General features: G+C 47.1%; 1 protein-coding gene across 1 annotated transcript in view; it reads left to right on the forward strand.

Annotated features, from left to right (window-relative positions):
• Window positions 1-27,698, forward strand: part of LOC311516032 (vasoactive intestinal polypeptide receptor-like) — a 177,355-nt gene that overhangs the window by 65,668 nt on the left and 83,989 nt on the right. The window lies entirely within an intron of this gene.

Consider the following 27,698-nt stretch of genomic DNA (forward strand, 5'->3'; position numbering starts at 1 on the left):
CCTTTCAATGCCCGCCCACCATCCACAGTTACGTGTCACCTCTGGCAGCCGTGCAATTTCTTGTATGCCCTGAGCATAGATCAGCCTGGTCTAGAAATCATGCACACAGTGAAATACGTTGTGGTGTGGAGTTTGATTATATTGGCCTCACCTAGTACACTAGCAGTATCCTTAAAGCAGCAGGAGTCCGGTTGAGTGTGTTTAACTTGCCCTCCTGGAGTGCCTCTCTCAAGTCACAGAACCTGTTCTCATGATTAAAGGAGGCTTAAGGAGCAGTGATATACATGCCCACAATGGCAATGAACAATCCGATCATTGTGGAGGGATGGGGAGTGGAAAGGAGCACACGGGGCATGGAATTCACTTCCCACCTCCTGTCGTGTGTCTGTCAGAGCCCGTGAACTCATCTGTGTCAGTAATGTGCCGGGCTCACTGTGCTTTGCCCCTGGGGTTGCCGACCAAACTCTGCTGTACCTTCTGAAAACTCCTTTCTGTCTCGCTCTCTGGGCACGGCCCTTAGTTAGGCTAAAGACAGAATGTGGCATTCTGCACATTGATTTGCTACTTATATAATCATGTACAAATGCCAAGGTCATCCCTGGCATAGCCCTATTTAATTCAGGGAGGGATTTGGAGTCTGCTGACACCCGCTCAGGTTTTTGTAACCCACGCACCTCCAGAGTGTCGGGTTGTGTTCCCTCTAGTGGCACCATGCAGCGAGGTGATGACTCACCAGTGTGGCGCCTCCTGCTGGTTGTCTCGGGAATTAGCTCTTCCAGCCCGGAGCGCCCTCTGCAGGCCGGTGTCTTGCCTGCCGCTGGCCCCAGTGTCCCTCCCAGACCCTGGTGCCCCTTTACCTTGGGGTGCTGCCCCCTGGCAGTGCCCCCTCACTCTGGGTCTCCCCTCCCAGGGGAACCCTCAGCCCTCTATCCCATCCTTGTCTCAGTGGCTACTGCCAGTCACCCTCTGGCCCCCGCTCACTGGGGCAGACTGCAGTCTGTAAATCGCTCATCATCGGCAAGGGGGGGGTCAGACCAGCTGTCTCTGCCTAGATCTGGGCTGCCCCTCTGCATCCCTAGTACCCTTGCGTGGGCCCTTAACTCAGCCTGCAGCCTGGGGCTTTGCTAGGCTGAAGCTCCCCAGCTCCCTCTGCCCTTCCCCAGCACTGCTCCACCCCAGGTACCCTGGTGAGCTCCCCAGCAGCCAGGCCCGTCTCTCTCAACAGCTAGGGAGAGATTGCCTGAGCTCCTGGCTCACAGCCTTATGTAAGGCCTGCTGTGGCCTGATTGGAGCATGGCCCCAGCTGTGGCTGCTTCCCCGTCAGCCTAGCCTTTAGCTCACAGCCCCAGCCCTTTCCCAGGGCTGGCTGCAACCCTTTCAGGCCCAGAGCGGATGACCACCCCGCTACACACCAATACCACTTGGAGATTAATGAGTCTGCTAGAGCCTTAGCTAAATGCCACGTGGCTTTTAGCTCATTCAGTAGAAGCTCCTGCATTAAGCTTCAGAGGTCCCAGGTTCAATCCCACCTGCTAACCGGGGTCTGTCGGTGTTACAATACCCACAACCTAAGTAAAGTCCATATTGAGCATGGTACATGGACCGCATTGCGCCCCATTAATGTCCATCGTTATTAGCAAGTGTCTAAATGAATTCTGATTTTTCATGGTGCCATGTGAAACTGTTGGCTTGAAACAAATCGATATTTCTGCAGGGACTTCAGCTGATTTAATTAAGTGGGACGGCTTCTGAGATCGCAGGGCATGTGCAGTCCGTAGAGCCTTTGCCTAGGTAGCATGTGGGTGTTGGCAGGAGTCCGGTGTGCGGCGTCTTTGTGTATGTATACACCTGCAATGTTGCCACACCCACTGACCAGGAAAGCTGGGCAAGGAACTGATTTTCCTGCTTTGCTGCCTGGACTGAAAAATCCGAAAACGTTTTGGGTCAGGTTGAACAAAATGCTCCAGGTGTTTTTAATAAAAGCAAAGGAAATGAAGGGCTAGATTCCCAAAATACTCCTGCACCTTTGGCTCTGGGATTGTAGCCTGGGAGTAGAGAAACGTTGGTTCAAGTCTGTACTATACAGCAGGGATTTGAACTTGGGCCTCCCAGTGGCTCTCAACCTTTCCAGACTAATGTACTCCTTGCAGGAGTCTGATTTGTCTTGCGTACCCCACGTTTCACCTCACTTAAAAACTACTTGCTTGCAAAATCAGACATAAAAATCGAAAAGTGTCACAGCACACTAGTACTGAACAATTGCTGACTTTCTCATTTTTACCATATAATTATAAAGTAAATCAACTGGAATATAAATATTGTGCTTGTACTTCAGCGTATAGTATATAGAGCAGGATAAACAAGTCATTGTCTGTATGAAATTTTAGTTTGTACTGACTTTGCCAGTGCTTGTTACGTAGCCTGTTGGAAAACTAGGCAAATCTCTAGATGGGTTGATGTACCCTGAGTACCCCCAGGGGTACGCATATCCCTGGTTGAGAACCACTGTTCTATTTTGTAAATAAGTACCCTACACACCGGGCTATAGGCTACTCTGAGGTGGGGGCAGTGAAGCCCTCTCATTTTTTCCTGTTGAAGCTGTTCCACTTGGTATGAAATATTTGTAGCCATTGGGCCAAAAAGAGCAAGCAAGGGAATGCCTCTATAACCTACCAGCAATCCTAATCCCTGTCCCTTTGCCACTGAACATTTAAGCATGCAGCGAGTGCCCGTGTGCTTCCGTGCAGCTTATGTATCCCTGTCAAGTGTCTGTCCTTGCGTGTGGGCATTTCAGGGTTTAGCGTGCAGTGTGAGAGCACAGGTGGCAAAAAAGTGACTCTCCTAGACTGGTGCTAAACTATTGCATCAGTCATGTAACTGAAAGCAGTGCTGCGCAAAATTGGCTGTGTGTGTATGAGAGAGAGAGATGGGGAGAGAGATCTGAAACAGCAGCTGCCACTAAGTAGAACAGCACTCCCATATATTAAAATGATCACCGTTTCAACTAAACAAAGCTGCCAGAAAAATCCTAGCGCATAACATCTCTGTTAAACCCGTCATGAAATGGATCCTTAACGAGCAGGATTTTGGCACACGGGAAAGGGAGAACAAAAAGTGAATAAGGCCCCCTGCCACCTTTAATAGAATACGCTGATTTATGAGTGTGTTTGTGTGTTATCTATCTTCCGCGCACACTGCATCCTCTTGGCAGAAAGAAAATCTACTGTGGTTAAACAACTAATTTATAATTCTTTCTAATTAAATGAGTGGAATTAAAAACACAGATGATCCGTAGGAAACTGGAAATAACAGTGGATGTCAGAGCCATTATCAGCGTATTGGTGAAAGAGGATGAATCTGTTTGATTTGTTACATTAAGCCAGTGGCAAATGATTAATCAAGAACACCCTGCGGTGGCACTTTTGTCGATCGTTACCTTTTACCTCTAGATGTACACGTAGTTTTCCACTAAGAAACAATCTGGGCTGCATTAACGTGCTGCTGGATGGCCAGGCATTATGCTGGAGGGGTTTGTATTGGTAGAAGTCAAGTGACAGCTGGGTTTCTGTTCAAATTCCCCCGCCCCTGTATTTTCAGAGCTGGTGGCAGGTGCCTAATTGTCAGGCCCGGCAGCAAAAGTCCTCTAGGTTTCCAGAGAACAGGTACAGAATGGGCCAGAGCAGAACACCAATGTCCCTCATTCCTGAGTGGAAAGACCACCCTAAAAATGGACAGAACCAATCAGTTTTCATTAAGGGTAAATCTACACTGCAGTTGGAAAGTGTGACTGCAGCATGGGTAGACACACCTGAGAGATTTTTTTTCCATACACCTCCTAGGAAAACATTCCCAACTTTATGAAGCTTCCCATGTTACACTTGCTGGTCCTCTAGGAACTGATCCAAGCTAGCTCAGGTGTGTCACACCTCCTGATTGCAGCGCAGACACACCCCAAGTCCCACTGCTGACTTGTAAAGGTGCATAGAGCTAATTGTGATTGTAACCTGAGGCTTATTTAAAAAGGACTTACATATAAGTGCCAAGTGCACCATTACAGAAGTACTTACAAGTACAAGTGTGCCAGAAATAGTAATTAAGTATTTATTAGGGCTGTCGATTAATCGCAGTTAACTTACGCTATTAACTCAAAAAAATTAATCACGATTAAACAGACTTTTGATCACAGTCTTAAGCAATAGAATATAGATTTAATATGAATACAATGCATACGAATCTTTAGTGCATCTGGCACGTGAATACCTTGCGACGCTGGGTACAACAGTGCCAAGCAAACACCTGTTGTCACTTTCAGGTGACATTGTAAACAAGACGCAGGCAGCATTATCTCCTGTAAATGTAAACAAACTTGTTTGTCTGAGCGATTGGCTGAACAAGAAGTAGGACTGAGTGGATTTGTAGGCTCCAAAGTTTAACATTGTTTTGTTTTTTTTGAGTGCAAAAAAACCTACATTTGTAAGTTGCACTTTCACAATAGAGATTGGACTACAGTACTTGTACGAGGTGAATTGAAAAATAGGATTTCTTTGTTCATCATTTTTACAGTGCAAATGTTTGTAATAAAAAATGATCAAATATAGTGAGCACTGTACACTTTGTATTCTATGTTGTAATTGAAATCAATATATTTGAAAAGGTAGAAAAACATCCAAAAATATTTAATACATTTCAATTGGTATTCTGTTATTCTTTAACAGTGTGACTCATCGTGTGATTCATTGCGGTTAATTTTTTTAATCACAATTTTTTTTAATCTCTTGACAACCACAGTATTTATACATAAAAGTTCCGCTGTAAGCTCAAGTACTTTCAACTCCCATATTCACTGCAATTGTCTGCTCCGTATATGGTCAGCTACTTAAATAATATAAGCACAGAGTGGAAGAGAAGGAAGAGAGCAACAATTAATTGAGGAAAAAATCTCTTAAAATGTAAATAAACGTATACATTTCCTTTCTTGTGTGTGTGTGTGTGTGTACAGACAGCATATCATTCCATAAAATGGGCATTTTACTTCAATAACAGCATAATCTTGAACATATCCTGATATTGGTTCCTTCTTGGCAGAAGGATTTGTCCAGTGCTACGGAATCGTCTTTCCACAGGAGCAGGGCTTGGCAGTGTAGTATTAAATTAGATGAAGAGCTTAGCAACTGCTGGGTATCTGTCCAGTTGATCCAGTTCAGACAATGGATCACTGAGAAATTGTCCCCCAACAATTCTTAAGTCTGAGTCTAATGCAGATGCCGCCTGATCATCCAAGTCATAGAAATTAGTGGCGGCTTTGGATGTCGCTTGATCTATAGCCATTGGCAGGGTGTGCTGGGGGGGGGGGTTGTGTCTAAGGCCAGCGGTGTCTCCTAGTGGCAATACTCAGGACTATGTGGCCCAATGGCGAGAATCAGTGGCTGCCTTGCATAGCAGCTAGAGTCTCTGGTAGTGTCCTCTAATAGTGTAAGTCAGTGGCTGAGGGTAGGGTAACCTGGGCCGCCCCACTCCACCAGGTTCCAACCCCAAGTCCCATCCAAATGATGGTCCAGCTATGTGGCTAGGAACGGGTGCCCTTACGCCTCTTCCCTGGGTCACTTCCTACCTCTGCTTCTGTTCCTCCGTCTGCACCATACGTCTGTCTTCAGAGAATGACCTGAGAGGCAGATTCCGAGTGTCTTCCTCAATCGGCAGCAGCTCGTCATCCTTGGCACCCGCGGTTGAAAGGTCTGCGGTGGCTTGACTGTGAGTCCCAGCCCCGGCCACTGAGAGCCTCAGCTACTTCTCTGCAGGAGGTTGCAGCACACAACTTCTCTCCTGCTTGGTCAGCCTAGACTGCTCCCTTTGGAACTCCCCGTCCACTGGGAGCAGGGCCAGCAGAGGTGGCGGGGCATGGCTTCCTGAGTCCAGAGCAACGCCCTCACCCTCGCCGCACCAATGTGGAGTTCGTACACCCCGTCAGAGGGTGTCGCAACAAACCAGATCTTTTTTTAAAAAAAAAAAAAGTTCCTCTGAAATCTTTCTCTCATCCTGAGCTGGCAGCCAGTGCAAATTTAAAAATGGGTGCGACGCAGAAGCAACAGCGAATGACTTTGTACTTTGGTTACTCTCAGCTGCATCAATGGTGAAAATATGCCCAACCTGTCTTCTAAATCCTTCCTTCGAATTATCTACTGAGGAAGAACTGTATTTTGGAGAAAATGACTCAAGCCTGGATTTTAGCACAAGCACACTAGGCAGAACCACACCACAGAAAGATTCGATGTTCACACACACACACACACCCCTGCCCCAACCTCCCAAAGTTTTTCAAGTGCAGTGGCAATTGGGGACATCATTTCCCAGCACTAACCTAAAAATTTCAGCTCTGGGTTGGAGAATGTTGGCAGCTGGAGACGCTCCATCACCATATTAATCCTATCACACATGCCATAAACGCGGCGAAAGCCATCAACCTCTGAATTCCGTTGCATAGAGGTAGATTTGGAGAGCGTTTGTTTTTCCAACGGTGTCACTCACAATCTCAGCACTCTTTTTGGGGTGTAGCATTGCTTAATGCAGAGCACTTAGCCACCACAGCCCAAGAAGCACCAGTAGTTGCTACCAGGTTCAGTGTGTGCAAAAAAAAAACAGGTCATAAGAACGGCCATACTGGGTCAGACCAATGGTCCTCCTAGCCCAGCATCCTGTCTTCCCACAGTGGCCAGTGTCAGACGCTTCAGAGGGAATGAACAGAACAGGGGAATTCATTGAGTGATCCCTCCCCTGTCATCCAGTCCCAGCTTCTAGGCAGTCAGAGGTTCCGGAACACTGAGACCATGGGGTTGCATGCCTGACTATCTTGGCTAATAGCCTATCCTCCAGGAACAAATCTAATTCTTTTTTGAACCCAGTAATACCTTTGGCCTTAACAACATCCCCGGCAATGAGTTCCAAAAGTTGACTCTGCGTTGTATGGAGAAGAACTTCCTTTTCTTTGTTTTAAACTGGCTGCGTGTTCATTTCTTTGGGGGACCCCTGGTTCTTGTGTTCTGTGAAGGAATAAATAGCACTTCCTGATTCACTTTCCTCACACCGTTCATGATTGTATAGACATCTATCATATCCCCCCTCAATCATCTCTTGGCCAAGCTAAACACTCCCAGTCTTTTTAATCTCTCCTCATACAGAAGCTGTTCCATACCCTTAATCACTTTAGTTGCCCTTCTCTGTACTTTTTCCAATTCTAAAATATCTTTTTCTAGATGTGGATGCATCTGAAGAAGTGGGCTTTAGCCCACAAAAGCTTATGCTCAGATAAATTTGTTAGTCTCTAAGGTGCCACAAGTACGCCTAGTTCTTTCTGCTGATACAGCCTAACATGGCTACCACTCTGAAACCATTTACAGCAAGGTTACTGCACCTCATGAAAATGATCAGGGGGCTGGGGCACATGACTTACGAGGAGAGGCTGAGGGAACTAGAGGTATTTAGTCTGCAGAAGAGAAGAGTGAGGGGGGATTTGATAGCAGCCTTCAACTACCTGAAGGGGGTTCCAAAGAGGATGGAGCTCAGCCATTTTCAGTGGTGGCAGATGACAGAACAAGAAGCAATGGTCTCAAGTTGCAGTGGGGGAGGTCTAGGTTGGATATTAGGAAACGCTGTTTCACTAGGAGGGTGGTGAAGCACTGGAATGGGTTACCTAGGGAGGTGGTGGAATCTCCATCCTTAGAGGTTTTTAAGGCCTGGCTTGACAAAGCCCTGGCTGGGATGATTTAGTTGGGGTTGGTCCTGCTTTGAGCAGGGGGTTGGACTAGATGACCTCCTGAGGTCTCTTCCAACCATAATAGTCTATGATTCTAGCAGAGTAAAGGTGGGAACACAGGTATAACCCACGCTATGCCCTCATTACACTTCCAGAGCTGTGTAAAGAGGCCTTAAGGCCCCATAACCTCTGTACCTTTATTATTTTCTTCTGATGCAACACTGAGCACCTGTAGCCCATACCGGCTAGGTAAGAACCAGTCGGTGCTCTGAACCTCTGAAAATTCAAGTCACTGATGTTTTCTGGCTTTTTTTTTTTTTCTTGTGTCATTTAAAAGGCTCTTTGTTGGGTATGAATACACTAGGAAATGGGTTTTGGCCACGGCTCCTGCTGTCTCTTAGCTAAGGAGGAAATGCTGTTGAGTTCCACTGAATGTGCTGTCCCATCCCAGCTGTCTGGCAATAAAGCCTGCCTTCCTTTGTTATCTCTGAGGTGATTAGGAGTCTTCCTGGTTTTCCGCCCAGGAGCATAATTTCTCTCCTTCGAAGTCGCTGTTACATGGGAGGTCTGACTGTGAGGCAACAGACCAGATCTATAGGCTATTGATAACGATTCCGCTGAGCTCTGGCTATTACTGCTGCATGCAGCGTGAGTCACCCGCCTGCTGTTCTATTGCCTTAATGCGCCATCACAGACACATTTTAATCCTGCTGATTTATTTATAGGTCAGTCTCGGGCTGCAGAAGGTGGTTCGTGTGCCACTGTGGTGCTCGGGCGTTAGGTTCTGATGGTGAACGGGAAACCAGGAGGTGCGAATGCAGCACTGCACTTGACCCACAGGGGGTGGCCTGCCAGTGCTTTGTGTGCAACATAAGAACATATAAGACCGGCCGAACTGGGTCAGACCAAAGGTCCAGCTAGCCCAGTGTCCTGTCTTCCAACAGTGGCCAGTGCCAGGTGCCCCAGAGGGAATGAACAGAACAGGCCATCATCAAGTGGTCCATCCCCTGTCGCCCATTCCCAGCTTCTCTGCACAGAAGCTACTCAAGGTGAAGTTGTCCTACTGTCCTTTTCTCCAGGAAATGCTTCAGTTTGTTTTTCGTCAAGGCAAATAATAATACTCAATGTTGTTGCTGTTTAATACAAAGCAAAATGTTCATCTACCCTGGGGGATGGAAAGTAGCTCCTTATGCTAATATGTCCTACGTCGACTCTTGTTATTAAGAGAGATTTCCTAACAAGTCTTTGACAGTATCCTTTTAAACTTTGCAGCTCAATTTCCTGAGGCATCACTTTGAAGTCACTTTTCATCATTTTAGAAATCCCTTTAGGAGCTTGAGAATGAAAGCTGGCCCCATACTGATTCCCACTCTGCCCTTCTAGAATCTTGGGAATGTCGGGCTGGGAGAGACCCCAAGAAGTCATCAAGTCCAGCCCCCTGTGCTGAGGCAGCACCAAGTAAACCTGGACCATCCCTGACAGGCGTTTGTCCAGCCTGTTCTGAAAAACCTCCCATGACGGGGATTCCACGACCTCCCTTGGAAGCCTGGTCCAGAGCTTAACTACCCTTATAGTGAGAGAGTTTTTCCTAATATTCAACCTAAATCTCCCTTGCTGCAGACTAAGACCATTACTTCTTGTCCTACCATCAGTGGACATAAGTAGGGGCATAGCGAGCAGATCGAGGGACGTGATCGTTCCCCTCTATTCGACATTGGTGAGGCCTCATCTGGAGTACTGTGTCCAGTTTTGGGCCCCACACTTCAAGAAGGATGTGGATAAATTGGAAAGCGTCCAGCGAAGGGCAACAAAAATGATTAGGGGACTGGAACACATGAGTTATGAGGAGAGGCTGAGGGAGCTGGGATTGTTTAGCCTGCAGAAGAGAAGAATGAGGGGGGATTTGATAGCTGCTTTCAACTACCTGAAAGGGGGTTCCAAAGAGGATGGCTCTAGACTGTTCTCAATGGTAGCAGATGACAGAACGAGGAGTAATGGTCTCAAGTTGCAGTGGGGGAGGTTTAGATTGGATATTAGGAAAAACTTTTTCACTAAGAGGGTGGTGAAACACTGGAATGCGTTACCTAGGGAGGTGGTAGAATCTCCTTCCTTAGAGGTTTTTAAGGTCAGGCTTGACAAAGCCCTGGCTGGGATGATTTAACTGGGAATTGGTCCTGCTTTGAGCAGGGGGTTGGACTAGATGACCTTCTGGGGTCCCTTCCAACCCTGATATTCTATGATTCTATGACATGGAAAAACAATTGGTCCCTGTCCTCCTTATAACAGCCGTTAACATATTTGAAGACTGTTATCAGCTCTCCCCACGCCCCAGTCTCTTTTTCTCAAGACTAAACATGTCCCGTTTTTTGTTTTTTAACCTTTCCTCGTGGGTCAGGTTTTCTAAATCTTTTTTCATTGCTGTAGCGCTCCTCTGGACTCTTTCCAGTGGGCCCCTGCTTTTGTAAAGTGAGGTGCCCAGAACTGGACACAGTTCTTCAGCTCAGGCCTTAGCAATGCTGAGTAGAGCGGGACAGTTACCTCCCATGTCTTACATATGACACTTCTGTTGATGCATCCCAGAATGATATTCGCATTTTTAGCAGCTGCACAACACTGTTGACTTGTATTCAGTTTGTGATCCACGATAGCCCCCAGATCCCTTTCAGGAGTACACCACCTGGCCAGTTATTCCCCATTTTGTGGTTTTGCATTTGATTTTTCCTTGCTAAGTGAAGTACTTAGCACTTACCTTTATTGAATTTAATCTTGTTGATTTCAGCCCAATTCTCCAGTTTGTCAAGGTCATTTTGAATTCTAATCCTGTCCCCCAAAGTGCTTGCAACCCCTCCCAGCCTGGTGTCCTCTGCAAAGGTTATACGCATACTCTCCATCCACTTGAAAGATTATTCAAGTCATTAGTGAAACTATTGAATAGTACCGGACCCAGGACTGACTCCTAAGGGACTCCACTAGCTAAACCCTTGCAGTCTGGCAGCATAGTCTTTGAGTATGGTCTTTCAGTCAGTTGTGCACCTAACCTTATAGTAATACCGTGTACACCACATTTCCCTAGTTTGTGATACAGTGTCAAAAGCCTTACTAAAATCAAGATATATCACATCTACTGCTTCCCCCTATCCACTAGGCCAGTAACCTGTCAAAGAAGGAAATGAGGTTGGTTTGGCATAATTTGTTCTTCACAAATCCATGCAGGCTGTTCCTTATTACCCTATTATCCTCTAAATGCTTACAAACTGATTGTTTATAAGTATCTTTCTAGGTATCTTTCTAGGCTAAAGTTAAGATGCACAACAATCTTCTTAGCAAACTGGCAGGTTTGTCATGGGGTGCTCGTACTCCAGCTCCATGGACATCAGCTCTTGCCACCGCGTATTCGGTGGTGGAGTCCTGTGCACCAGTTTGGAGCCAATCGTCACACACCAAACTGGTGGATACGCAGTTACATGCCTCCATGCGTATCATCTCCGGTACCCTGTGTCCGACTCCACTTCCACGGCTCCCAGTTCTGAGCAATATTGCTCCTTCTCCTATCAGATGAGAGGTTGCCACTTGCAAGTTACTGGAGAAAGTACGCACCAACTCAAGCCTACCGCTGCACAATGACCTTTTTATACCACCAGCTGCACGTTTGCCGTCACATCGCCCATTATGGTCTCATCCACCCCGCCAGGATGTTAGGGCAGAAGCACTCTGGCAAGAGGAATGGCTATCTGTTATAATCCCCAACCAGTCCCTCGTCGCTGACCCCAAAATTTGCCCGCCTGGTTTTGACCTGCCCTGTCTCCAATGGTCCCCGTTGAACAGATTCCGGACCGGGCAAAGTCTCTGTGCAGCCAGCCAGTATCACTGGGGCCTTCGTGACAGCCCTTTGTGCAGCTGCGGTGCAACACAGACGATGACACACATTGTCGAGAAATGCCTGCTGACTAGGTTCAGCGGTGGCCGCGAAGAACTGCATCACCCCACTGAAGATGCCATTGCTGGGCTAGATGACTATGCACACGCTAAATAAAATCCAGGTATTGAAGGTAGGCTGACTGGTGTATAATTCCCCAGGTCCTCTTTGTACCCCTTTTAAAGACATGGAGACAATTGATCATTGTTCTCTTTATAACAGCCCTTAACATGTGTGAAGACTGTTATTGGGTCCCCTCTCAGTCGTCTTTTCTCAAAAATATCCGTTTTCCCAATAAGTCAAGTTTTCTAAACCTTTGATAGTTTTTGTTGCTCTCTCTGGACTTTCTCCATTTTGTCCACATCTTTCTTAAAGTGTGAGACCCAGAGCTGGACACCGTTTTCCAGCTGAGGCCTCACCAGTGCTGAGGAGAGCAGGACAATTACCTCCTGTGTCGTACATTCGACCCTCCTCCTAATACACCCCAGAATGATATTAGCATGTATTACATTGCTGATGGGGGTCTCTCTCCTGGGAACAATGACTCTGAAAAAGACCCAGGTGATCATTGTGGATAATCAGCTGAACATGAGCATCCTGTGCGATGCAGCAGCCAAAAGAGCTCATGCAATCCTTGGATGTAGAAACCGGAGAAAAGGAAGTTGTTATTACCTATTGTGACAAAGTTCCTGCTCTACCTTGGTGGGTCTTGCGCTTATTGGCGGATTTGCTCGCCTTGGAGCTTCACAGCAGCCCTCAGCTTGGCCGTTTTTCTGAACCCACAGTCCAGGTCAACTCCTTCTGTGTCTGACCAGGAGTTGGGAGGATTTGGGGGGAACCCGGGCCCGCCCTCTGCTCCGGGTTCCAGCCCAGGGCTCTGTGGAATGCAGCTGTCTCGAGTGCCTCCTGGAACAGCTGTGCAACAGCTACAACTCCCTGGGCTACTTCCCCATGGCCTCCTCCCAACACCTTCTTTATCCTCACCATAGGACCTTCCTCCTGGTGTCTGATAATGCTTGTACTCCTCAGTCCTCCAACAGTCCATGTTCTCACTCTCAGCTCCTAGTGCCTCTTGCTCCCAACTCCTCACACGCACACCACAAACTGAAGTGAGCTCCTTTTTAAAACCCAGGTGCCCTGATTAGCCTGCCTTAATTGATTCTAGCTGCTTCTTGATTGGCTGCAGGTGTTCTAATCAGCCTGTCTGTCTTAATTGTCTCCAGAAGGTTCCTGATTGTTCTGGAACCTTCTCTGTTACCTTACCCAGGGAAAAGGGACCTACTTAACCTGGGGCTAGTATATCTGCCTTCTATTACTCTCCTGTAGCCATCCGGCCCGACCCTGTCACACTATGTAATTGGCACTGGGGAGACCACTGCTGAAATACTGTGTCTAGTTCTGGTGTCTGCAGTTCAAAAAGGATGTTGATATATTAAAGATGGTTCTGGGAGGAGCCACATTAATGACTGAACGATTAGAAAAACATGCCTTCTAGTGATAGACTCTAAGAGCTCAATGTGTTTAGCTTAACAAAGAGAAGGTTAAGGAGCGACTTGAGCACAGTCTATGGTACCTGTACAGGGAACAGAAATTTGATAACAGAGGGCTTTCCAGTCTAGCAGACCAACGTATAACAAAATCCAATGGCTGGAAGTTGAAGCTAGAAAAATTCAGACTAGAAACAAGGTGCAATTTTTTAACAGTGAGGGTAATTAACCACTGAAACAATTGACCAAAGGTACAGTGGATTCTTCACCACTGGCAATTTTAAAATAAAGATGGGATGTTTTCCTAGATGATACATGCTCTGTCTCAAACAGGAATGGGTAAAGAGCAGTCCTATGGCCTGGGTTAGACAGGAGCGCAGACTAGATAATCACAAATAGTCCCTTCTGGCCTCATAAATTGTGACTCTACAACTTGTGTAGCTAGTAATAACATTACCCACAGCAGCAACGAACTTTCTCACAGTAGCACAAGAGGAAAGGTTTTGTCCTCATTTTGCTTTCAGAGCCTACAGATACTGGCAAACGTCTTTCCAAGTGGAGCGCTCTGGAGCCCCTGAGGGCATGCCAGGAGGCACACTGCAAAGCCTTTAGCAAATCGCTGCTCACTGACTTGTGTTCGTTATGTAACGTTCCCAAAAAAGCGATTCCCCCCTCCTCCACTGCAGCTTACAAACCGCTTGGTTTAATTGAAATAACGGAGCAAAAAAACGGAGGGGATTTACCAGCGAGGCAAGCCAAAGCAAGCATGACTAGGTCAGTTGACTGTGTTCCTAATCTGATTATCTCATTACTGCTAATCAATTCCCTTTCTAATCATTCATTCCTTAAGCAACATGAGAATTAGCGATTGAGCTGTGAAATCTGTTGTAAGTAATTTGACAGGCTTCTGTGCAATGTGCATTCAGACAAGCTGCTCTCTGGTCTACGGTGCTGAGCAGCAAGACCCAGCGTCATAAACAGAGCTTATTAGAGAGGGGTGGAAGTCTTAGAAAGCTTGCCCACAGCTTGGAGATTGCTTTAATGGCCTGGAAAGCACATACTTGGGTATGAATGAAGTCAGCAAGAAGACAGAGGGCACCATTAAAGCTCTGAGATTAGCTGAAGATCTGGACTAATGACCAGAGCAAGGGGAATGTGATTTTCTGCACTGACAGGATTCCACGGCATCCCCTGCTTATAGCTTTTAGGTGTTGAGTCTGCCAGGTGCCAAATGCCTGGTTGTGAGGATACTTGGCTCCTGTTCACTTCAGTGGGAGTTAAGTGAGTTCAGAATCCGACTGCCGGTGCTCAGTACCTCACAGGACCAGACCACTGGTTTCCATTTTTCATCATGGCAACCAATATTTTGAGACTCAGTTGTTTCATAGTGTGACAAAGTTCCTGCTCTACCTTGGTGGGTCTTGCGCTTATTGGCAGATTTGCTCGCCTTGGAGCTTCACAGCAGCCCTCAGCTTGGCCGTTTTTCTGAACCCACAGTCCAGGTCAACTCCTTCTGTGTCTGACCAGGAGTTGGGAGGATTTGGGGGGAACCCGGGCCCGCCTTCTACTCCACGTTCCAGCCCAGGGCCCTGTGGAATGCAGCTGTCTCGAGTGCCTACTGGAACAGCTGTGCGACAGTTACAACTCCCTGGGCTACTTCCCCATGGCCTCCTCCCAACACCTTCTTTATCCTCACCATAGGACCTTCCTCCTGGTGTCTGATAATGCTTGTACACCTCAGTCCTCCAACAGTCCGTGTTCTCACTCTCAGCTCCTAGTGCCTCTTGCTCCCAGCTCCTCACACACACATGCCACAAACTGAAGTGAGCTCCTTTTTAAAACCCAGGTGCCCTGATTAGCCTGCCTTAATTGATTCTAGCTGCTTCTTGATTGGCTGCAGGTGTTCTAATCAGCCTGTCTGTCTTAATTGTCTCCAGAAGGTTCCTGATTGTTCTGGAACCTTCCCTGTTACCTTACCCAGAGAAAAGGGACCTACTTAACCTGGGGCTAATATATCTGCCTTCTATTACTCTCCTATAGCCGTCTTGCCCGACCCTGTCACAATAGGAAATGTGATTGGTGCTACTTCTGTTAAAGCCCAAGGGGAAATAGTGGCCCAGATTTCAAACTCCCATGTGCTTACTCACTCGGGCAATACACTGTGATGTATGCATCCAAGTCAGGATTTGCAGGCTCATCTGGGCAGTTGCATACGGCATCATGGCATGGAAACCCATTTCGCCCATTATATATGTAATCTTGGTGTGTGGGACGTACAAAGTTTAACCTCAGTGAAGACAACTCTTGTTTCCAGCTCCATGTGCATATAACCGATGTTGCCTTGCAAGGCCAGATTTGGGGCCTGAGCTGCTTTGTCACATTTTGAAGCGATCAAGACGTGTTTTACAAGAGAAAAGGCAGCAAACATATGGAAATTAAAATTCTAACAGGGAAAAAGTTTAATGCAGTTTAAATGAGGAGTCTGTTTATACATCACTCTCTGTTTATAGTGCAGCAAGATAAGAGATAATTAATAGCTCTTTTCCTGTAAAGAGCGAAGTGAATTCTCACCCTCTGAACTGGCTAAGGCCTCCGAGCGTATAAAGCGGTCAGATCTGGGCTTTTTTGAAAGGGGTTGGTGGTGGATTGACAGCCCTGAGGCTGTTGTCCTCCATCACCAGAACAGGGCCAGTATGCTCCTTGCATATCTGTCCTATCAATGTGCTTCCCCCCTGGCCTGAAGGGATCTCCTCCATTAAAGACAGGTGTTCCTAAGTCAGATGAACACTGAATGCTTCAGCCTGAAAATTTCAGCAATGCTCAAACAAAATCATAACCCCTCAGCTGTTGGCCTGTCGGCCGAGACTGTCAACAAAAGTGGGCCAACAGTGAGGGTGGCTCTGTAGAACAGTCCATTGGGAATTAGACTTCCCAGCTTATCAAAATGGCGACTGCCGTCAGTCACTGCTGACCTGTGTCATATTGGAACCTGGAATCTGGAGCGCTTAATAGTCCTCCAACCTATCCAGTCCCCAAAAATCTCTCTGTCAAGTTGGGAGACTGGAGTGGATTGGTTGTCAAGAAATTCAAACACATTAAAGTGAGCCCCTCTTTCAGAGTGGCCTTCCCTAATATTGTTGTGTTGCAGGAGCAGGCATCTGAAAGCTCTTTGGGGCAGGAGCTAGCTTTTTGTTTTGCTTGTACAGCACCTACCGTAGTGGAGCCCTGGTCTGTGAGTAGGGCTCCTAGGTGCTACAGTAAAACAAACTAACTAGTCGTCGAAAGCTCACGCTGTCGTAAAGTCGTATGTGCAAAAAAGCTGAAAATAGCCGAGAACTTGGACCTTCGCAAACCGTGAATCCCGGGGATGATTGAACCGGGTGAACTGTAGCAGTTGGGCCAAGTAATCCACCATCTGTGCAGCCTCCCTCATACAGCCAATGAAATTGTTGCATGCAAATTAGCTGGAGAGTAAAGGTATTGGGTTGGTTGAGTTATCTCTGATATCACAATGGTCTAGGACTCTTGGCACAGCATAAGTACGTGCCTTATTGTAGCTGAAAGCCCATGCTGCTGCACAGATGTAATTTGAAAAGACCAAGTGGCTGACGGCTCTAAAATTGGGCAGCAACAATCCTTGAATCCCAGTGATCATTGAAGCTGGTGATATTCTAACAAAATGAGCTCTCAGCCATGCTGTTTCCATTGCTTCACACTGACCCAGCAGACATTCTAGGCTTCAGAGGGACAATCCTGGAATCTTTTATGTAAATAATAATGAATAATAATAGTAATAAAAGGGAAGCACATGTTTTCCTAGAGATGGTTCCAATCTATAGCCCCAGATTTGAACACCCCCAACCTTTGGAGCATTTGAATTCCAGATCCAAAGTTTGCATTGTCTTAAGCAACAAATCCCATTCTCCGAGGTTCTGGTGAAAATGCTGGTACACAAAATTGTCAAATTAAAAAGAAATGACACATGGACAACTGATGTCCAACGTGGAGGCAAGAGACAGGACTTAGCTGGGCAGTTTTCTTGAATGTTAATGAAAAGGTCCTGACAATGAGAGCCATTCTTCCTACCTTTTAAAGGTAGCTTGCAATTACTTTTGGCCTGAAGGACTTGAAAAATGTTCCTTACCCCATAAAGTACAAATTCCTAGTCTAAGATCCAGCTTTTCGTCCCCCTCTTGCCTGTTCTAGAGTAGAACTCCCATTGCTGGTAATGGGAGACTTGCATAGGAACCAAGTACTGATGAAGCTCTGTATTGCACGTAAGCAATCTGAGATGTACAGAAAATACCTGGATTTTGCTCTGAACTTGCCCTCAGAAAGGCATAACAGGGAATATGTAAAGTATCCTGTGGAATTCTCTTAAGATTCTGGTCGGCATCTGTGCCTTTTGAGGTTTCCCCATGAGAACCTTGAGTGGGAAGAGCGAATCCATAAGAAGATAAGAACGTCCATGCTGGGTCGGACCAAAGGTCCAGCTAGCCCACTATCTTGTCTTCCAACAGTGGCCAATGCTAGGTACCCCAGAGAGAATGAACAGAACAGGTAATCTTCAAGTGATCCATCCCCTGTTACCCGTTTCCAGCTTCTGGCAACCAGAGGCTAGGGACACTGTCCCTGCCCATCCTGGCTAATAGCCATTGAGGGACCTATCGTCCAGGAACTTATCTAGTTCTTTTTTGAACCATGTTTATAGTCTTGGATTCCAGTTCCATCCATTTTGTGCCTCACTGCATCATTGGGTTTGAAGCTTTAATTTTGTCTTGAGTGTTGTAGAAATTTTCAGGTTGCAGCCTTTCTAGCAAACAGCAGTGTTTATTCAACTTGGGAACAGCTGTCTTCTCACTTTCAGGATTAAAAACCATTTAATGAAAACAAATCTCGTCCCGAAAAAGGCATTTTCATTTGGAGACATGTAACATTTGGAAATGCCCTTTTGGTTCTTGTGCTGGGTTTTGTATTTTTTTTTTCCAATAGGATAATATGCAAATATGCACAGTGTTAGTTATGCAAAGGTTATAAAAATAAACAGGAGAGAATACCATTGCTACAGACTAATAGCATGTTAGAGGCACAGGATAGTTGCTCAAATGTAATCTCCAGATGAAAAGCTTTAATTTGTTTTCTATAATGATTTGCATGCATTTTTCCCCTTATCAGATTTATGGTTAAGAAACCCCCTTTTTGATTCTGACTGATGATTTAACAGAGCAAGGATCTCTCTGCTTTGTGCCAACTGATGTCTGCACTGGCAACTCCCAGGCATCCCACAGGCTGCATCAAAACCCCGTTGAGAGCTCTGGGCCTGATCCAAAGCCCGCTGAAGTCAGTGGGGAATCTTTCTACTGTCTTCAGTGGGCATTGAATCAAGCCTTTCAGTGTCTAAGGAGTCTATCGTGGGTAAGTCTACACTGTGTTTTAAAACGTGCAGAAACGAGTCTCGGAGCCCAGGTCTGCAGACTTGGGTTCGCACGACCACGCTAAAAGCAACCATGTAAACACTGCGACTCGGGCTGGAGCTCCGGTTCTCAAGCCCACCCCTGCGTCTCTGGGTTTCAGAGCCTGAACTCCACGCAGAGTTGCAAGCTGGTTTTAGCACCATAGCACGAGCCCCACGAGCTAAGTTGGAAAACCTGGGCTCTGAGTTTAAAACACAGTGTCAGCATGCCCTGGTGTCTAGAGAACTTGGTATGCAGAGATGGGCGCAAAAAGCTGTGGAGGGTGCAGGTGGGGGAAAGAGCTTTCAAGCTGATGATCTAATTGAGACGTGTATTCAAGGAGATTTATGAATGAGGGATGTCTTGCAGAACATCAGCTGTAATGTCATCTTTACTTGCCAGTAAATATTTGGCCTTCATACAAGCAGGATGCTGAGCACCAGGTGACAGAGCTGGGGGAGAGACATTCGTTAGTCTTTCCGCTGTTCTGCTCCATGGACTGGAATACCAGCCTGCACAGTGGTTATAATAAGCGAGAACCAGATCCTGAAGTCTTTGCTTAGGCAAAACTCTCGCTGTAGCCAGTTGGGATTTAACAGGCATAAGGACTCTAGGATCAGACCCAAGGTCAGCCGCCCCGCTCTTGTTATTGGAAGAGGAGTCTGTAACAGCAATTCCTGGAAATGTGTTCCATTTATATAAATTGATGGGTATGTCACTTCATAGTGCAATAGAAATATTTGACTTATGGAGAAAAGAAAGATTGCAATGTTGGCTGGGAATCTATGCTCGTGCAGCCATAAAAGCTCAGGTATTTCAATCTTCCGTTGGGTCTGAATGCTGCTTTTCTAAGCCCACTGAGGTTTCGGGGAAGAGATTCATATGAAAGATGATATAGTTTCTCACTCTGAAAGGTCATGAAATTTCTAGCCTGGCCATTTATATGCCATAGGAAGCAATTCATATTAAGTAGGGGCTAGTAGAAACATTCCTTAAGAATGACACTTTTATCAGCATACAAGAAATCAATCTATATATTAGGCAGGCTATAACCCTGCTAAAATGTCCTGTACTTGGGTAACCACTTGTTATTGGTCTCGTCGTAGGATGGACGGCCCCTTGAAGGGGAATCAGGGTCCAATCTATTTGTGATGGCTTCTTTAAGGAGAACAAGCCAGCTTGGCCCACCTGCAAATAATTAACTGCTGAGGTGGCTGGCTGGCAGCTAATTGACTAATGAGTGCCTGGACCTGATAGGAGGCTACCACTGCTCTGTTGGAGGGCTGTGCTCCAAAAGAGAGGAGGCTTTTAAGGAGAGGTGCTCCCAGAGGAGCTAGCAGGAAGAGGGTGTCCACATGGTGACCTCTGCCAGCCAACAGGTGAAAGGAGAGAGTAAAAAAGGAGCCAGCTGGGGAGAAGCTGACTGAGGGTTATAGCTGGCCTGAAGCATAATCCTGCTCCAGAAGTAGGGCAGGAGAGTCCTGAACTTGGAGAGGAGGCTCGTTGGCCTTAGCCCCAGGGTCAGAAGATGGAACAATGGGTTTGTGTTCCCTTAGCTGAGCCTGGGGCTAGCTGGCTCAGGTCAGTTAATGAGCCCAGCTGAGCTGCAGCAGAATCGCCTGATTGGCTGGCCCACCCCATTGGCTGCAAGGAGCCAACAGGCGTGCTTTAAGCTCAGCAGCAGTGGCAGGTCACCGGCTGCTCAATGCATACACCTGCAGCTGCGATGTCTCCTGTACCCGCCTCGTTCCCAGCCTTGTTCCAGACCTGCTCCTATCTCACTCAAATCTGCTCCAGCCCTGCTCCCTTGCCTGGCTTCTGACTCCAGCTACTTTTTGTGTTGAATTCTCGCAGCATTTTCTGTAATTTGATAGTATTTTCAGCGATCAACACAAGATCGTCCACGAATCTGAGATGGTTTAACTGCTCCCCGTTGATGTTGATTCCACCCTTCCAATTCATCTGCCTCATTACCTTTCAAGGCACGCTGTGAAGAGTTTCGGTGAAACTGTGTCTCCTTATTTGACACCTTTCTTAACTGGAATGTGAAGGTGGGTATCAAAGTTATATCTGTAGTGCAGTCAGAATTTGCTTCCTTTAATAGTTTGATATAGTTTGTGTCAATGCCCTGCTCTGCAAGAGCTTTCAACACTACATTGATCTCTACGCTGTCAAACGCTTTTTTAAAGTCAACGAAGGCAATACATAAAGGGAATTTGTATTCACTTGAGCGTTACAATAACTGGTTTCTAGTGAAAATATGGTCCATTGTGCTGAAATTCCTTCAAAAGCCTGCCTGCTCTCTCGGCTGCTACTTGTCCAGACTCTGTGAGAGTCGGTTTGTTATTATTTTAGTGAACAGCTTGTAGACGTGAGAGCAGGCAAACTGGACGATAGTTCTTGAGATCTTCACAATCGCCCTTCTTGTACGGCAGAATGGTGTTGGACTCCTTCCAGCTACATGGTATCGTCTGCATTTCCAAGTTATGGCTAAACCTCTGAGCAAGGGTTTCCCAGAGGTCTTGGCCTCCAGCTCTTATCATTTTGATTGCCAGTCCATCTTTACCTAGGGCTTTTCCTTCCTTCATCTGGGGAACTGCATGTCGAACCTCACTGAAGAGGATTGGGAGCTATGTGCCCGTTGGTCTGTTGAAGTGTTGGTACTGGGACATTTATCTGAGACGCGAACAGTTCAGATCATTTCTGTCCCTGTTCTGTCAATTACTGGTTTTCCATCCCTGTTCTTCAGCACCATTATTGTTGACCTGTGCAGTGTCAGTTCCCTCTTGCATTTTTTGAGGCTTCTGCGATCGTCAGCCATCTTTAAGAGCCTTTCATTTCGGTACTTCTTGAAGTCCTCCTTTAGTCGTCATCTTATCAACTTGCAGAGGAGGGAGTACTCAAGTTTGTCACCATAATTTCACTTCATATGCCTCTGCTTCTCTAGCAAGTTCCGTGGTTCCTCCAAGATTCTTCCCCTCACTCTTTTCGCTCTTTCTTTCTCAGCTAATTTCACACGTTGCGTCAATTTATCAGTGAAGTTTTTATGATCCTCATAACAGTTATCTATAGGACTCCAGTCTTCTTTGGAAATGTTCGATTTCAAGATTGCCTCATCGAATACTTTTGGCCACTGTCTCTGATTTGCCATCTTTAACGCTTTCATCTCCACCTTTTCTTTGAAGTTGAAGTACTAAGATGTCTTGTACAATGCGTCACTTATCGATCATACTATAGTCAATCTCGTTCTTCTTCTTCTTCTCATTGGGCGCGATCAATGTCCACCTCCTCTTGGTCGCCTTCTTAAACCAGGTGTTACCAATGAACATTCCTTTCACCTCCGCCAGAGTTGCCAGTCACTCTCCTCATGGATTTCGTTCACCGATGCCGTACCTTCCAATGAACTTTTCACCTTCTTTTCCTCTTCCAATTTTGGCGTTGAAATCTCCCATCGCGATTGTATATGTGGATTTTTGAGCAAGGGTTTCCTCGAGCTCCTGATAGAATTCTTCCACATTGTCATTTTTGCTTGTGGGAGCCTAGATTCGAATTGTAGCAGATCGCGGACTCACCAGTGCAGCATCTCCTGGGAATTAGCTCTTTTCTTTGCTGGCTGGTGTCTCACCTGCCGCAGGCCCCCGTGTCCCTTTACCTCAGGGTTCTACCCAGCAGTACCCCCTTACTCTGGGTTTCCCCTCCGTGGGGAACCCCCAACCCTCTAAACCCACCTTGCCTCAGTGGCTACTGCCAGTCATCAGCTAGCCCCCCTCTCACTGGGGCAAACTGCAGTCTGTAATGGCCACTCATCATCAGCAAGAGGATTGGACCAGCTGCCTCTGCCTGTCCCTGGGCTATCCCTCTTTGGCCCCAGTACCTGCCTTGGGCCTTTAACAGGGCCTCAGCCTGGGGAGTTGCCAGGCTGGAGCTCCCCAGCTCCTCTTCCCTTTCCCCAGCCCTGCTCCGCTTCAGGTACCCTTTTCTCCCAGGCAGATAGGTCCTTCTCCCTCCAAGGTTGAAGGGAGATTCCTCAGCTTTTATCGGGCCACCTGTGGCCTGCTTGGGCGTGGACCCAGCTGTAGCTACTTCCCCAATCAGCCTAGCCTTTTCCATCGGAGCGAGGTAACTGCCCCCACTACATGAATAATCATGAGGGCTCTGTTCTTGTTCAGTTGGAGGTGTAGCAGTCCAAATGCGCAATGACTTGAACTTGCAGGAGATGATTTCTGAAGACCATTCCTTGTTGATGTTGAAGCCAATTCCTCCAATGGTTCTCGCACCATCTCCTTTTTCTAACACGATGATACTTTCGTCTCTCCGGTTCGCTTCCATCTCCTTGCTTCGTTGTGTTTTGCAGAGACCAAGGATGCTGCAGGCTGTCCTTGCCTTCTCCTCCACTAGACGGCCGATCGAATCATCTCTCATCAGTGTCCTGCAGTTATAGGTGCCCACTGAGAGGGCAGTACTTTTTCTGGCCCCTGAGATTTTTAACAGCCTCTTGTTGACTGAACTCTGCACCACTGTCGTAGAATGGATCGAGGGGCACACAAGGAGTTGGGATCCTTTATTCGTGTTGTTTATTTATGCCTAAGCACCCACCCTATGAAAATCACACCCCTTCAAAGTGTCTCCCATTGAGCATCCAAAAAGGGAGGCACCCACGGGTGAAAGTAAGCCAGTACAGGCTGGTATGGCGTACTAGTAAGAAGTGGCCGCTGGTACCAGCCCGTACGCAGCTGACATTAAAATGCTGCCACGTGCTTTAATGTCACTGCCCCCTTTGTCCCCCTCCTAACGGCGGCCCTGCCGGTAGGGTCCCTGCTGGCAGGGCCACCAACGGGGGCACAGAGGCAGGAAGTGAAAGGGGCAGCGGCTCTGGCAGCGATTTAAAAGGGGCTGAGAGCCCCGGGCCCTTTTAAATCGGCACCGCAACCCCGAGCAGCGCGGACGGGCTGGCTGGGGGAGGCCGACCCCCCCCCCAGCCCTGCCCCTTCTGCTTGAGGCCCCGCCCCTTCCAGTGGCCCAGAGCCAGGCCCCCGTAACGGTAAGTCTTCTATGTTACTTTCACCCTTGTAGGCACCCCAAATCTCTAGTCACTCCTGAAAATGTTGGTCTTGTCAACCCGAATGAAAAGGGTGTAAACTGCATGCTTCAGCTTGCTTAGTAGATAGGGCTGCTTTTACGTGACTGAGGTGGAAGAATTCTCCCATGGGGATGTATCACAATGACATGGAAAGAGAAGGGTGGTCTGAACATAGGAATGGGGAAACAGGAAACTCCGAGTCCTATTCCTCCTGTCTGCCTGTCTCTCTTTATTCATGTATATCTCCACAGCAGCAGTGCCTTCCCTCTGTAACATTGACCAGAGCCGGGGTGGCCAAACTTACTGGCCCTCACAGCCAAATATGACAATCTTCAGAAGTTCGAGAGCCAGGGCACACCTGCCACGAACTGTGGGTTGGGGCTTCAGTCCTGCTCCTGCTGAAGCCCTGAGCCCTGGCAGGTGCTCCCCGCAGGGCTCAAGACCCCCTCCCTGCTGGGCAAACGCCTCAAGACCTCCCTTCCCGCTAGGTAGAAGCCCCTACCGCACCACCTCGCTGCAAGGCGGAGGTCCTGAGCTTTCTGCCCCACTCCCCAGTCTGGTAGGTGGAGAATGGGGGCGTTGGGGGGGTCTGTGAGCCGCACTTTAATGGTAAAAGAGCCGCATGTGGCTCACGAGCCACAGTTTGGCCACCTCTGGACCAGAAGATAAGCATGCTCAGAAATACCTCCTGTGTTTTGCCCCATTCTCAGTCTTGATTTCTCCTGTTACAGCAGAAGCCACTAAGACAAACTGAAAAGAGCAGGATTGGATAATCTGATGACTACTAATGTCATTTGGAAACTATGTGTATTAGGGAAATGGGCTGAGGCTAATCAGATCCCCATGCATTCAGGTTGGGCATCTAACTCCCATTGATTTAAATGGGGGGTGAGGTTCCTAAATACCTTTGTGCATTCCACCCAGTGGGCCTCAGCTGGTTGTCTGCAGCATCCGGAAGGAATTCTTCACCCCGGTGTACCTCCCTCCCACCATCACTTTAATAGACAGTGTGCACTATTTATCCCTTTTTCTGAGGCGTCCAGTCATAGCCACAGCCAGAGGCAGAATGCAAGCGTAGAAGGGTCTGTGCTCTGATTCAGTGTGACAGCTCCTTTGTACCTAATGCATAGACCATACCTGCTGTAAGCACATATTGCAAGTTCGGTTGGTTGGTTTGGCTGGCACATCTATATAAAGAAACCGTCAAGATCAAGCAAATTGATCTTTACCTCCGTGGTCCTTTGCTTGGCCTGTTGTTTGCGCAGTCCTTGAGAGAATGTTAAACAGGTGTGATTGCAATCACCTCAGTTTGCGTGCAGTGGAAAGGCTGGCTCAGAATGTTGTGTGTGTCTCTGGAATAGGAACAAGTCAGACATTGCAAAATCAGCCCTCCTCTCAATAATGCCATTGCTAAGGCTCTCCAAAGCATGGTACTGCGCCTCTATGCGAGGCTGGTTTTGCCAATACGCATGGCGCACAATAATTCTTTTCCAGGGGTCCAGCTGGCCCACATGCTCAGGGTGTAACTGATCACCATATTTGGGATTGAGAAGGAATTTTCCCCTGGGTCAGATTGGCAGGAACTCTGGGGGATTTTCTCCTTCCTCTGCAGCAGGGGGCACGGGTCGCTTGGAGGTTTAAACTAGTGTAAATGGTGGATTCTCTGTAACTCGAAGTCTTTAAACCATGATTTGAGGACTTCCGTAACTCAGCCAGAGGTTAGGGGTCTGTTACAGGAGCGGGTGGGCGAGGTTCTGTGGCCTGCAACATGCAGGAGGTCAGACTAGATGATCGTGACGGTCCCGTCTGGCCTCAGAGTCCGAGTCTAACTCTGCCCTGCTTTGCTAAGATGCAGTAACTTGCATTGTTGCTACAGAAGAGCAAGTCAGCTGAGCTCTCAGTGGGAAGTCAGGCGAGTCGTTCTATGGAGAGCCAGGACTCCCAAGTTCTGCTCAGAGCTCCACCATTAACTTGTCGTGCACGTTTGGCATACGCCAAGTTTTTCAGACATAAGAACCTACCGTTGGAAATCTGGATAAACTGCCTGATTTTCAGACCGTGACTCCCAGTGAAGTCAGTGGGAGCTGGTAGATGCTCAGAGCTTTTGAAAATGACCCATGAAGGTGCTTGGGCAAGAGTTGAGGAGCTTAACTTTGGACAATTTTTTTTTTTTTTTTTTTTGCAAATCTTGGCCTTTAGCGTCAACATCTCTTTGCTTCAATTTACCCGTTTCTAAATTAGGTGGAAACACTGACCTTGCAGGAATGTTTTAAAGCTTAATTCATTAAAAATGACCTGCGAAGGTGGGGGAAATACTTTTTTTTTTTTTTAAATCTTTGTTCTGATGTATAAAGAAAGCCTTAGCAGTTCAGGTGTTGTCTACCCTGCTTTTCTTGGAAGACTCTATTGATGATAGGGAAACTCATGGAATCCTAATGTGTAAAAAGTATCCACTGAAAACAGGAGGGGGGGCTTATTTGTTTACAGCTATCTGGCTTTGTTTCTTTCTCATAATGCATATTTAACTCAAATGTCTGAAAGACAGTTGGGAGAAAAGATCTCTTTGTTAAAGAGTCAACACCCTCTCCATAAAGGACCTGCAAGTTTCCCTCTTCAGTTCTCTGATCTTCCACAGAGACCACCATCAAAAACAAGGAAGAGAAAACTTGAAGTTCTTGATATTACTCAGGTGAAAAAAATGAAGCTATCTTTATGCATCATAAAGAAGCAAAAGTCTTCTATTTCTTTTCCTTTGCAGTGTTTGTAAAGTGCCTTGGGAACTTCTGATGAAAGCTATTGCAGAGATGCAAATCAAAACCATTTTTTATTAGTAAGTGTTGCCAACACATAAAGTGGAAAAAATCAATGTCTGGCTGAATCGAGGGGAAGCATGGTAATGCACTGTCTAAGAAAGCATCCTATCATTAAGATCAGCCTGGGAATCCTTTTCGCTTGCTCTGAGTGGCTGAGTTAATTTCCTGCAGAATGTGGATGTCGGAGGTGGCTTGCAAGAAGAAATAATTGGCATCTTCATGCTGCGAAGAGCTAATTATTGGTGGAAGTAAAGCCCTGTAGTAGCTGGTACCTTACATGCTCTAATGACATTCTTGTTTTCCTGTGGCAGACCACTGTCCCTGCCCCATCCCTCCATTGCCTATAGCACCGGGGTGATGCAAGCCAACGCGACAGGCGAAAGCACATGAAGGGAATGTGAGGCCATGCAGAGTTGCAATGCAAACCTCTGGACTGATGTATTTGCTTTGGATCAGAGTTGGTGCCAATGAGATCAAAAGAATAATGAGACGAAGGCAGGGCAGGTCGGCAGCCACTAGCCTTGACGATGCATCCAGGGACACTGGAAACAATAGTGAAAATGGAAGTGAATCGTTTGAATTTTGCTGTTCGGGGAGGAAGGGATTTCAGCAAAGAACTGCCGCAATCTGAGCTAGCCAAGGGCAAACCCAGTTTGTCACAGAAGGCCAAAATAAACCTTAACCTGCAGCTTCCAGGTAGGAAACTGCAGAGCTGGCTAGGAAAGGGGAGCTCATGTACACAAATCTGGTGCTTGTACCGGGGTCTTATAGGACTAGGATGCCTGAGTGCTGATCCCATATGGCCACGGTCTTGCTCTAGCTTTAGGAAGTCTTTACAATGTCAGGAGTCTGTGGTCCAAATTCACAGGGGCAGTCCAGCTGCTCCACTCAGGTGGGGCCCTCATGCAGAGTCGTCTGCCGGGACTGAACCTGGGATCTCAAGCCACAAGCCTGTACAGTTTAAGCTAAAGGGCCAGGGCCATTAGTGCAGAAGCGGTAGCAGACTCATATGCCTCTGTATGTGGTCTGGCCACTAGAGTGGGACAGAGAGTCACTGTGCGTCAGTGCGGGTTACACAGAGCAACCCTAACCCTCAACTGACGACTCAAAGGCTGCTTTGCACAGAGCGGGGCTGTAACACTGAAGCTGCTCCTGTGTTTTTTCACCTCTCAAACTTAGATCATAATTATTATGATGGT

The sequence above is a fragment of the Lepidochelys olivacea genome (genome assembly GCF_965140295.1).
Source record: "Lepidochelys olivacea isolate rLepOli2 genome assembly, chromosome: 2".
Taxonomy (NCBI): domain Eukaryota; kingdom Metazoa; phylum Chordata; order Testudines; family Cheloniidae; genus Lepidochelys; species Lepidochelys olivacea.